Source organism: Misgurnus anguillicaudatus, chromosome 18 (assembly GCF_027580225.2).
Source record: "Misgurnus anguillicaudatus chromosome 18, ASM2758022v2, whole genome shotgun sequence".
Taxonomy (NCBI): Eukaryota; Metazoa; Chordata; class Actinopteri; order Cypriniformes; family Cobitidae; genus Misgurnus; species Misgurnus anguillicaudatus.
This window is the reverse complement of record NC_073354.2, coordinates 31,787,377-31,800,770: the sequence shown is the minus strand read 5'-3', so window position 1 is coordinate 31,800,770 and position 13,394 is coordinate 31,787,377. Positions and strand designations below refer to the sequence as shown.

At 35.9% G+C, this 13,394-nt stretch overlaps 1 protein-coding gene and 1 long non-coding RNA gene across 2 annotated transcripts in view; both read right to left on the bottom strand.

The window, feature by feature from the left end:
• fam184ab (family with sequence similarity 184 member Ab) overlaps positions 1 to 13,394 on the bottom strand; it is a 172,382-nt gene that overhangs the window by 134,240 nt on the left and 24,748 nt on the right. The window lies entirely within an intron of this gene.
• LOC141350607 (uncharacterized) lies at positions 565 to 1,332 on the bottom strand. The gene is made up of 2 exons (XR_012358726.1): positions 1,239 to 1,332; positions 565 to 754 (listed from the first exon to the last, which is right to left on the bottom strand). It is a non-coding gene; the product is annotated as an uncharacterized lncRNA (long non-coding RNA).

Genomic DNA, 13,394 nt, shown 5'->3' with positions numbered 1-13,394 from the left:
GGCTGACTTTGCTGCCACTCAAAAAATGTAGCCAATTATTTTAAAGTGGATGGGCAGTGAGATGCCTGTGATGTCATAAGCATCAGTTTTTCAGATTGAGCTGTTTTCTGGCTGACATTTCTAAAAGAGGAATTTTTATGAGACTGAGATGTTTAGCATGTCTAGCACTTTTTGAATGTTTGTGAATGTGGGTACACTGTAAAAAATAAATTGTTGGCTCAATGAATTATTTTTTAGTAACTAGTTCCACAGAAATTTTACGTTCACTCAATTTCTGTCTCCAAAGTGTTACCTGGATTGATGTTTTTTAGTTGGCCCAAATTTGACTCAAATATAAAAAAGTATGTTGGCTCAATTAGCTTTATAGTTCATTCAACTAAAATGTTTTAATCAGTTGAATCTTTAAAAACTTACAGCAAAGACTCTGTCAATTAAAATTTAAGTATTCACTCAATGTTTTATGTGTTACTTCAATTAATATTTATTATTTGGGATTTTTTTAATAACATTTTTAAATTATCAAATAATTTATGCTGGTGTTGTAAACAAAATAATTAACTTCAGTCACATAAAAACAAAAGCTTTTTATTCACTTATTCACTTATCATACAGACTGAACATACAGAATTAAGTCTTTAAATAGAGGGCATAAAACAGTCCAAAAAGCCTCCAAAGTCAGTCAGAACATCTCCAGGGCCATTTAGGAGACTTTCCTCAGCCAGTCCAAGCGGAGACTGTCTCGCTATGTATCCCTCTGAGGAATATAAACACACAAACATACATAAATACATGTTTAATATAATAAAGCTTGACGGTGAAAGACTTTATTCCCTAAATAACGTTAATGTTAGGCCAAATATCCCTCAGACATCACACATAATTAAACACTATTGGGCGGTTTTCTCGGACAGGGCTTTTCACTGACTAAAATAACTTACTGACATCTCTTAACATATGAGTGCTATTGTTTTGTCTCAAAATGCACGCCAGTATTGTATTATATAAGGTTTGTTTGTAAAAATGTCCCAATTATAATAAAGACCGAGTTCTAAACTCCGGTAAACCAACCCTATATCCAGGCTTTTTATCTTAACTAAAATAGCTCCACTTTACTTCGGTCACATAACATAACACACTTCTAATATATCTTTACAAAAATATAATTACAAAAACGTCGAGTATTTGCGTCTTTGCCAATTAATATATTCTAAAATTAACATTTAATTACAAACACTTACCTGACGTAAACTTGAGGAAACGGCTGACTTGTGTGTCCTTCCTTGTGTGAAACAGTAAGTGATTCCAGCCGTTGCGTGCGGATTGATCTCAGATGAAATGGCCTGTGATCCAGATCCTTCCGAGTTAAAACATTTTAAATTCAAAATACACAGACGCACGCCCATACATACATACATACATGCACACGCGCGAGGACGCGCGCGCGCACACACGCACGCACACGGGTACACACACGGGTATATTTAGAAGTTTTAAGATTGTTATGATATTGGGACTATTTCTCCACTCGCACCTTCAGCTCTGAAGTTCAAATTCGCAGGCAGTACGCAGTCCGATTATAACGAATGTGAAAGATATGAAATATCATTCAACAGCGATATCATTTAAGTGCAATCCTAAAATATGATTTAAAACATACCGGTAAACCTTTTATTATTAAGTATAAGAAATTAAAATGAATTAAATCGCATGTTTAAAACGCCACAGAGATATCAGAGCCAGCAGTCGATTTCTGATGGGCTTGCCGAGGCGAGGCTGCGCTGGGCGGGGTGTGAGCGCTTAAGTGTCTGTGATTTTCTGGAGCTCTTCTGGAGCTCATCTCCGTCCGAAAGTGTCCGAGCACATTTTTAAATAGACGCTATCTATATTAACCGACCGCATATTTAAACTTAAAGCACATACATTCACGCCTGAACAACTCTTAAAATTACATTTTGTTACCAAATAACAGTAATATTATGAGCATTTTGTTGTCAGGAAACATAGCTTTCATAAGTCCACATATTGACCAGATTTGTCTTAATTAGTTCAGTCAACATAGCCATTCTGAATGTTGACTGAATTTGAAAATAACCATTCACTTAATGTTTTAAACACAGATTTATCTAGACTTAAAATAATATGTCTACTCAACTAAGCCCAAACAAGAAAATTGGTTTAACTTATATATTTTTGCCCTTCCAACATTTCATTAATTGGATTTTTTACAGTGTAGACTACCATTATTCAACAAAGACAAGGTAAAAATGGGTTTTCATTCTCTGTCCCCTTTAAACTGGTTTTATTTAATTGAACAAAGTAGCTGCATTACTTTATAACTGTTTTGCATATAATAGTTTTCTAGAACTTTACAGTATTTAGGTTAAAAAGCTGTTAAATTTAATTATGTTGCATAAATAGTGCAGAAAAATTAAGAAAAAGTGTGGTTTGATTATTTCCATCCAATTTTGATGTGTCTTTTTTATTGATTTGTAGTTTTTCCAACTCAGATTCATTAAATAATGACATTAATTAAAAAGCTGTATATTAATAAAAATTATACAAAATGTACAGTTTATTTTTTAAAGTCATTTTTGTTTTTTCGGCCGCATCCTGAATTTAATTTGATGCATTACTGGAAAAAATGTGTACAAGTTTAAAACAGCACAAAGGTGAATAAATAAAACTTTTTTTTTAATTATAAAATAAATACATAATTAAAATAAACAATAAAAACCTTTAAAAAAATATATTTATTTTAATTATTTATTAAACTTGTTTTAAACTCGTATAATTCATTAAACTGATATGTAACAACTGAGGTTTTGATTAAAAAAAAAAAATTACACTGTAAAAAGTGTTTGATGCATCACTTTTTCAAGTGATGCATCAAGCAGCACAAAGGTGAATAAATAATAAAACATTTATTTTTCAAAAAAATTATAAAATTAATACATAATTAAAATAAATAAAAACATTTTTTCAAAAAGTTATGTTGTGTATTTGGTCTAATGTATTCCCGTGGTTAAAAAACACATTATTTTCCAAATACTGTACATTTTTGTTGCTCCACATATCCTGCCTTTCTCAAACACATTGATTTTGTACAAAACTCATCGATCTAAAAAGGGCTGTGTCCCTGATTGGCCTGCCAATCTGTACGTTGTGATTGGCCTGAATACCTCTGACGTCAGCCGGAAATGTGACGCTCCTTACCATGTTTGAAAGAATGCTCACAATGCAAAGTGGGAGGAATTATGTAAATGTCGGTCTTGTCTACATCAACAAGCACAGGAAGTAAACTGTTGCCTACAATCTGTGTTTTTTTTTTGTAGTCCAAGAAAAGAGGAAACGATAACTCGCATCATCCTTTACCTTGGGGTTTGTACCTTTTGCATAACGTTCACATGTACTAATACACACTTACACACCAAAGGAAATGTAAAACCATGAATCCGACAATAGTTGCTCTTTACATTTATTTATGCTTTTGGCAGAGTTTATCCAAACCGACTCACCGTGCATTCAAGGTATACATTTTGCTTTGGATTTGGACATAAACGTCTGCCAAAAGAATAGACATACAAATGTGCTCCTGTATAACTCAGTGGTAGAGCTTTGGTAAGCAGCGCAAAAGATTATGGATTCGATCATACATAATGATAACAATGTATACCTTGAAATGCACTGTAAGTCTGTTTTTCAATGCTGTCCTTTGAGAAGCCAAATCAGTTCAGATGATTCAAAAGGCCCAAACAAAGCAATCTGTAAGGGCACATTCAGTACCACACTCACATTGGGCTCACTAAAGAAAATAGCAGGGAACAGGATGGTGGCCAAATTGGAGTCTATAATGAACAGCGCTGTGTATTGGAGGTGCTTAAGCCTTGAGTTTTATTCCAGTATGGCTCTAAGAATCGCTACTGGGGATTCTTCTAGTCTGGTGCCAACATGCTGTTTAATGCCATCTGTCCACCTGCACATTCCTGGCAGAGACCCCATTAATGAGTAATGACACTGAACAAGGTTGTTTTCTTCCATTCGAATGGCCAAAAAATTCCTTTATACCTTTTAGTTTGCAGGTACTTTAGTGTTTATACATTGTTGTCGGCTAGCACCGCATATGCATAATTAGCTTAACTGCATTTTTTATTGCGAGATCAATAAAGTACCTTTCCATTTATATCCAGCACAAGCCGACTGTTTTGATAGCAGTCTCGTCATCGCAGGATTGGCCCTCCAGAGGAGAAAACTTGTATCTTGAAATGTTTGTGTAAAGACAGCGTGACAAACCATGCTGAAAATGAAGACATATATTTGCTCTGGTGCTTTCTACGGCTCAGAGCAATCTCAAATGCAGGATGTATAAAGGACAGGTCCCAACAGGTGCATCTGCAGTCCAGAGCATCTGTTTGCCATGTTTCTTTGTCTAAACTCACCGATGTCCAAACCTCATTACAGAGTCCTGCAAACACACTGACTTAAACAGAAACGGAGTCAGGCTTAAGAAAGTGAACTAGGTAAAATACCACAACATCTTTGGGTCTCTGACTGGAGGATTAAATCTGCCAAGGGTTTCAACCTCACTTTCAGCCCCTCGGAGGGAAGCCGAACTAGATGGGTCACAAAAGTACCCAACGTGTTATATAAAGAATCTTTTAACAGCATTTTCAAACAAAACTCCATTAGTCACAGCCATGAGCTAATCAGAGCACATTTTTCACCTGGTGCCAAATAGGCAGTTTTGAATAGAAGTTGCCTGAGGTAACTATGGCAACAGATGGCTGCTTTTTTGCCATGGTCAATCATGAATGGGTACATTGACAATATATCAGTAGTGTTATATACATATTATATTGAGGTGTTCTTATCATATTTTGTATATTACAACTATATCAGAAAATTGTTAAAGACCCACTGATGTGCCTTAAAGTGTGCAGCGTTGTTTGATGCATTGACAATTTGCACTGGAACATGAATTTAAGGAGGGATATATAGGTCCCGTACACACTGCATATTACTAATACTTATTCCACATCCGCATCCGGCTAGCGCACGCGTGCGTCCGCGCAGCTTTCCAAGTTTAGTCCCCCCGGCTACGCGCAGATGGCCTCGTTAGACACGTTTACGCAATACAAATAATATCTTATTCAAATTATTACTCTACCAGGCTATCAGGGCAGTAGTGGTTTGCAACATTTACAGTACATTAAAAAAATAGGATGGATAAAAAAAATTGCCGGATCCACCACTGCAAACAAAGTTTAGAACAAACAAGACAACAAAGAACAGAAATCAAACATTATGGTGACAAAAATGCTCCACAGCTTTCTGGTCTTGAAAGAAGTGAAAATAAATGAAGAAAAGACGATGGTGTGTGTGGCAAATGCTGTCTATTGCCTTTGTGTTATTGTTTATAGTGTAGTGTCCTGTCTCAACATTCTCAACGCAGAAATAAATCGATGAGACAAAAAATGCCAGTTAGACATATGCAATGGGAATATTTTATGTTTGAACATCAGACACCGCAGGGCAGAGCAGCTGCACAGAGACAGCGGCAAATTTCAGAAGGACTTGCCGAGATGAGGCTGCCCTTGGCAGTGTACACGCTGTTGACCACCCGCTGATTCCTTAGAACTTACATATCCAAAAGGAAATATTAATATGGGCGCTATATTTACTAACTGACCACATATTTGAAGTTTATTCATATACAGTTGTGTTCAAAATTATTCAACCCCCCAATGCTGTTAAGGGTTTTAGGGAATTTAGTGTACATTTGTAATTGTATTCAGAATGAAATCCTACAATGACTTCTTAAAGAACCATATGCAACTAAAATGACATCAATTGGTTTTGTAATATAGTAGTAAATGTTTCTTTTGTGAATTCTTCATTGACACAATTATTCAACCCCTTAAAGAACTACCACTCTGAAGAACAGAGGTTCATTGAAGTGTTTTCAATCAGGTATTGAAAACACCTATGGATGTCAGGGAACAGCAATAAAGCCTAATAAGCACCAATTAGGCAGCTTTAAAATGACTGTGATACTCAACTCCTTCTAAACATTTACTGGTGTGGTTACAAACATGGTGAAGTCAAAAGAATGGTCCAGGAAGACAAGAGAAGAGGTGATTAATCTTCACAGGAAGGGCAATGGCTATAAGAAGATTGCAAAGATGTTAAACATACCAAGAGACACCATAGGAAGCATCATTCGCAAATTCAAGGCAAAGGGCACTGTTGAAACGCTTCCTGGTCGTGGCAGAAAAAAGATGCTAACTGCGACTGCTGTGCGCTATCTGAAGCGTAGAGTGGAAAAAAGTCCCCGTGTGACTGTTGAGGAACTGAGAAAAGATTTGTCAGATGTGGGTACTGAAGTTTCTGCTCAGACAATACGGCGCACCCTGCGTACTGAAGGCCTCCATGCCAGAACTCCCAGGCGCACCCCCTTGCTGTCTCCAAAGAATAAGAACAGTCGACTGCAGTATGCCAAAAGTCATGTGGACAAACCACAGAAGTTTTGGGATAGTGTTCTGTGGAAAATTAGAACTGTTTGGGCCCATGGATCAACGCTATGTTTGGAGGAGGAAAAACAAGGCCTATGAAGAAAAGAACACCTTGCCTACTGTGAAGCATGGTGGGGGGTCAATCATGCTTTGGGGCTGTTTTGCTTCTGCAGGTACAGGGAAACTTCAGCGTGTGCAAGGTACCATGAATTCTCTTCAATACCAGGATATATTGAATGACAATGTGTTGCAGTCCGTCACAAACCTGAGACTTGGGAGACGTTGGACTTTTCAACAGGACAATGATCCCAAGCATACCTCCAAATCCACTAGAGCATGGTTGCAGAAAAAATGCTGGAACATTTTGAAGTGGCCATCGCAGTCACCAGACTTAAATCCGATTGAGAACCTCTGGTGGGACTTAAAGAAAGCAGTTGCAGTGCGCAAGCCTAAGAATGTGACTGAACTGGAGGCTTTTGCCCATGATGAATGGGCGAAGATACCCGTAGATCGCTGCAAGACACTTGTGTCAAGCTATGCTTCACGTTTAAAAGCTGTGTTTAACTGTAAAAGGATGTTGTACTAAGTACTAAGACTGAATGTCACTTGGGGGTTGAATAAAACTGAAAAGGATGTGAGCACAGAAAAGACATTTGTGGTTATTTCATTATAAATGTTATGTTATATTTGTCTGACCTACACATGCCTCTTTGATGTAATTGTAAGCAGGATGACTGAATGATCAAAATCAATGTCAAACCGGCCAAAACAATCAATTTCAGTTGGGGTTGAATAATTTTGAACACAACTGTATATATATATATATATATATATATATATATATATATATATATATATATATATATATATATATATATATATATATATATATATATATATATATATATATATATATATATATATATATATTAGGGGTGGAACGGTACACAGAAGTCCCGGTTCGGTTCGTACCTCGGTTCAGGCTTCACAGTTCGATTCACTTTCGGTACAATGGAGGGAAAAGCAAAACAAAAAAGGAAGGCGGCATTTTTTTTAGTACTTAAGCTAATCTTAAAAACATAGGTGTCCTTATCAGTGTTATTTTGAGATGTCATGAATATGAACTGAATCTCGTATTTCAAAAATGTATACCACTTTAAGTAATCTTGTACTCATCTTTCATACAAATATGGGTTCAAATGTATTACAAGTGTTACCTAAATACATTTTAAAATTACATTTTGGCCTTATTTCATATTAATGTACTAAAGAACCAAAAAATAGGCTTGTAGGATGAATTAATAGGGGTGTACGACTTCACGAGGCGCTGCAAGAAACGACAAGTGGATGACGTCAGAGTAACGCGAGAGCGATTTGAAATCAGCCTCCTCCGCAAGATTTCTCGCGGTACTCTGACGCTGATGGCGCCGCGTAAAGTTGAGCACAGCACACTTTAAAAAAGCAGCTGAACTCGACAGAACTGCCCTGCGTATGCCTGTTGTATATAGCAGAACATTTTATCTCCTACTTCTCAGCGTGAGAAATACAAAGTGTGGCGTTTGAACTGACTGAAATGCATGTCAAGGTGAATGCGTGAGACTGGAGAGCCCTGATTAGATGTATTTCCACTCACATACCTAACAACTGCTGAACAACGCCGACGCAAAGTCCTCGTCTTTTCCACCACTCTCTCGCCTGTACTACTGTAACTGACTGGAAAACTGAAGTTTTGCCAAACTTGCGATCTTAAAGAGGCTTGCCATCCTCGCTATCGCTGCTCACTAACTGACTGGACCGGCTTCGACGTGACAAAAACTGCAGAGTGCCAGAGAATGTAGACGGGCTCTGATAGAGCGCATACATAGGCGGAGCTCGGATGCATCGGCGCCAATCAGAGCTTCAGAGCTAAAGCGGGGCAACAGATTAGCTGTCCATAAAGAACCCGCGTATCTAACAGTAGTTCCGCATTACATTAATTATTTTGCACGCAAGTTTTTTTTATTTTCATACCGTGTTTTCTACGTTTAAATTCATGCACCGAACCGTGACCCCCGTACCGATTCGGTTCGAAACGAATACATGTATTGTTCCACCCCTAATATATATATATATATATATATTAGGGCTGTCAAAATTAACGCGTTAATAACGCGTTAACGCAAATTCATTTTAACGCCACTAATTTTATTAACGGAGATTAACGCAACGCGCAATTTCAGTTTGACCCTTGGTCTAGCCCATAGTTGAATGAACAGAGACGCAGACAAATGTGACTCTCTCTAAATGAGTAAAAGGTTTTCATAGAAATAAGAACATTAAGCAAATTGTCTACCAAATCCAATGCTCTAAATGCTCGTTGGACATCTGATATGATCTTTATTTATACGTCTGAGAGGTGTAACGTTACCGTCCTCCTAATGCTTAATCTAATACAAAGATGCGTCTCAATTCATTCTGGTTTCGCTTTTATGCATGACTTAGAAAATAGACTGCAGGACTTGCTTGATGTTAAAAGAGTCATTAAGAGAGATAAAGTTCGGTACCTGATTAATGTTAAAGAGTTATTAAGAGCGACAAGACTCAAAAGCGATCCCCTCACGCTGACTGACTGATATGTGAAGCGCGTGCACACAGACGCGCGAGTGCGCGACACGGATATATAGACATCTACACAAAATTACAGTTTTAAAAATATCTGTTTTGATAAGAATTCACGCAGGTAGGCTCTATAATCTGTTATGTTTTAAGTAAATGTTTGGTTAACTGTTGGGTAAAACTATCTGATGTGTAACATTATATTAGACCACTTAGATTTTAAGCAGTCTGTCTCAATGTCAATCAAACAAAAGGAAAAAAAGTTGAACATACATTGATGATGTTTTTGCTTTGTGTGTGCTAAATCTTTTAGTTTTACCAGTGATTTTAAGGTATTGATGTGGTAATATAATGTATGGATGTGGAAATGTTTGTGGTAATTTGACTCTTTCAACTTCAAACACGTGTAGTTCTGTCATATTTTGTTATATTTCAACAAATCATGCATTGTTCTATGTTTTAATAGAGAATGTCAAAATATGAACAACTATTTTTTAAAATTTGCTAATTCCGACTCAACTTGCCAGCACAGGTCACAAATGATGCAGCAGCAAACAAAAATGGAGAAAGAAAAATCTTCTGAAAGGAAAATTCATATACAAAACAATGGCTGGTGATTCTGTTAAAATGTAAACAGGCTGTTGTTAACATACATTTGCATAAAGCATCTATATATGTATATATGATTAGAATATTAAAAACCTGAAAAGTGTTAAATTAGGGTAAATTTAGAATGGATAAAAATGTGCGATTAATTTGCGATTAATCGCAGTTAACTCATGAAATCATGCGATTAATCTAGATTAATTTTTTTAATCTATTGACAGCCCTAATATATATATATATATATATATATATATATATATATATATATATATATATATATATATATATATATATATATATATATATATATATATATATATATATATATATATATATATATATATATATATATATATATATATATATATATATATATATATATATATATATTCATGAAAACAACAATAATGTCTTTGAAATAGTTGATGTTTGGTTAAATGTGCTTGAGGTAACCAAAGTAAAATATGAGGAATAACATCACAAATGACCCCCAGAAAGACGTAGTAATATTTACACAACGGCAAAGTCCATACGATAAGGCACCACATAAAATAAAGACATCTGAGCTTTCTATCTGAGAACAAAGACATCTGAGAATCATATTCATTTATCAATGTTATGGCGAATTGACTTTCATCACCCTGCAGTTACAAAAACAAGTTTAACTTCTACTGTAAGTTATAACTATGAAATGATTTCCAAACTTATAACACACCAACTGACCCGTTTCCTGACCGATGTTAATTATCCTTCAATGCCGACAGCAAGCCCACTCAAAATTAAACTTCCCTTTACCCTTCGCAATGAGTCAAGCAGAATCAATCTCAATTTCCTTCAGGAATAACTCACATCACATGTAGAAGCAGTGTGGCCACGCTCCATCACCATGGCAACTAGATGATCGTAGTCTTTCAAAAGATTCAGGATAGATGGCTGAAAGCAGGACGATTTGCTTTTCTTATAGAGACTGAGTGCAATTGGGACAAAAGTTCTGAAGGAAGAGTCAAGAGCGTCTGGATTGGCTGGTGGGGTTGCTTTGACTGAACCAAGATCAGAGACGGCAATCATTTTCTGGTGGTTTGCTCAGACCTATTATTTATGTGGACCACAGCTAAATATGATTAAGCCTAACAAACACAGGCTTCGTCTTTGATGTGAACCTCTTTGTTTAGGGTTAAAACTGCTGTATTTTCTTCTGTTTCCTGCTTTAAAGGGGTCATATTATGAGATTTTATCAAGATGTGAAATAAGCCTACATTGTACCCAGTGCGCGTATGTGAAGTTTTAGGTCAAATAGATAATTTATTATAGCATGTTAAAATTCCCATTTTGTAGGTTAGAGCAAAAATGTGTCCTTTAAAAATGCAAATGAGCTGATGAAATGTAAACACTGATCGCAATGATGGTGGTTTGTTGCAATTGAAACTTAATTGTGCTTTCAATAATTTTTTCTCTCTCCTTTTCTACTTGCACTAAATGGCAGTGCCGTGGTTGGATTGTGCAGATTAAGGGGCGGTATTATTGTAACTGGCCTTGCTACCTACCTCACAAAACAGGCAAAATCTGAACAACCTAATTTTCCACATGCTTGCAAAGAATGATTTACCAAAACCTAGTTACTGGGTTGAACTTTTTCATGTTTTCTAGGTTTTCTGGCAATGGGGACCCAATTATAGCACTTACACGTGGAAAAAGTCACGCTATGATTTTCACGCTATGACCCCTTTAGAAGACTCTGCTATGTTTAGCATTTAAAAAAAAAAAACATTTAATTAGTTAATGCATTAGCTAACATGAACTATCAATGAACAATACTTTTACAGCATTTATACATCTTAGTTCATGTTCATTTTAGCATATACTAATGTATTTTTTAAATCAACCATTGTAGCTTTAAACATTAGTTAACGCACCATGAGCTAACATAAAAAACTATATTGGCATTAACTACAATGAAAAAAGAATTAATAAAAATCTATATTGTCCATTGTTTGTTTATGCAGTTAATGCATTTACTAATGTTTACTAATATAACCTTATTGTAAAGTGTTACCAAGTTTAGCACTGAATATTTTGATCATAAGAAAAAATAATACAAATTCAAAGTCCCTATGAAAATATTCAAATGTTATTAAAGATGCATTAAAGGAACAGTAAGAAATTTATATTAATGAATCATAAAATGGCCCTGATATGTCACTAGACATTAAGAAATCATTTTCATTTCAAATACATATATCACTGACAATAGTGGTCTGGCCAGGATATTGTCATTTAAAAAGTGGAGTTGCAGCCCTCAACTGATGTTTATGTTGTCATGTTGTGTGTTGGCCACCAGTTGTGTGATTGCAGTACCAGTTCTAGCCACAAGTTTTGTTATTGCAATACCAGTTTTGGCCACAATCCTACATACTGTTTCTTTAAACATTTTGTATGCACCTTGCAATGTATGCTCCTTGGAGAATAAACTGAAGCTCAGTTTTAAGGATTTACGGCGGCTAGGCAAAAAATTACACATGCAATAAATAATAAATAAGATATAACCACAAAAAGAGGAACAAGAAATATTAATAAGAGATAAAATTGTATGCTTTTACCTGTGAGATTTTTCGTTTTCTGTGCATGTTTTTGTCAGAAGAGCAAAATAAACACCTAAAAGTTTAGTGTTTGTTTACAATATATTTTATATTTGAATGTTTTATTTAACCTGAGGGGGCATTATAGCAAATATTTTACAAATCCCCCTCCCCTTAACTCTGAAGACATCTTGAATACTTCTTAGTATTATAGTCCCCCCTAAAAGTTGACAAAGCGAACCTTTAGCTCACGATCTGCTGAGACCAACACAACCTTCAATGGATAAACACAGATTTCTTCAGCAAGCATTAAAATAAACCAAACCAATCAATTGTTTTATTTTTCACGCCTACATTTACATTAACAGTAGCAGATGCCTTTATCTGAAGTGATGTGTGATACCCAACGTCTCTGTACTCCCATTGATGCACTGTAAAAATGTCTGACTCTCGCAAAATTGCTTGTAATGTTCCTCATTCGTAGGTTATTTTGGGTAAAAGCGTTTGCTAAATAAAAACGTAAATTTACAGTCTGTCATAGCTGTAAAAATAGACCACAAACTCATTCTGCTCAGTGGGGTGGATCCAAATTTGCATCCAATACAAAGCTCTCTAAAGGGGGAAAAGTTCCTGACTACCACCTGCTACCGACTACCAATAGCAAGAATCAAATCATGGTTATGCTGTTTACTTGAAAAATAAAAACGTCTTGCTAGGGCATCATTTCATTAGGAAGCAGATCTGTTGTCAGAAAGAATATAGCGTTTGTCAACCCATTTCATGGTGTGTTTAATTCGAGAATAGATGGGGAAATAAATATTTGTGATGCGTTCAAAGTTCTGGCTCAGTTAAATGGATTTCACCTGACAGGAAAGAGAACGGAGCTGTCTAAAAGCTCGCTGAAATATGCGAACTATCTGCTGATGGAAAGACAACAAGTAAAGCAGGCAACTCACAGTGACTAACCAACAGTGTGTTGGGCAGAACCTAAAAATTTTACGACCACAATTTGCATACATTACATTTACGGATTTAGGGACCCTTTCTCAAAGCTGCTTTAATGCATACCTGCAAGGTTAGCATAAAAACACGTGATTAAAAAGACATT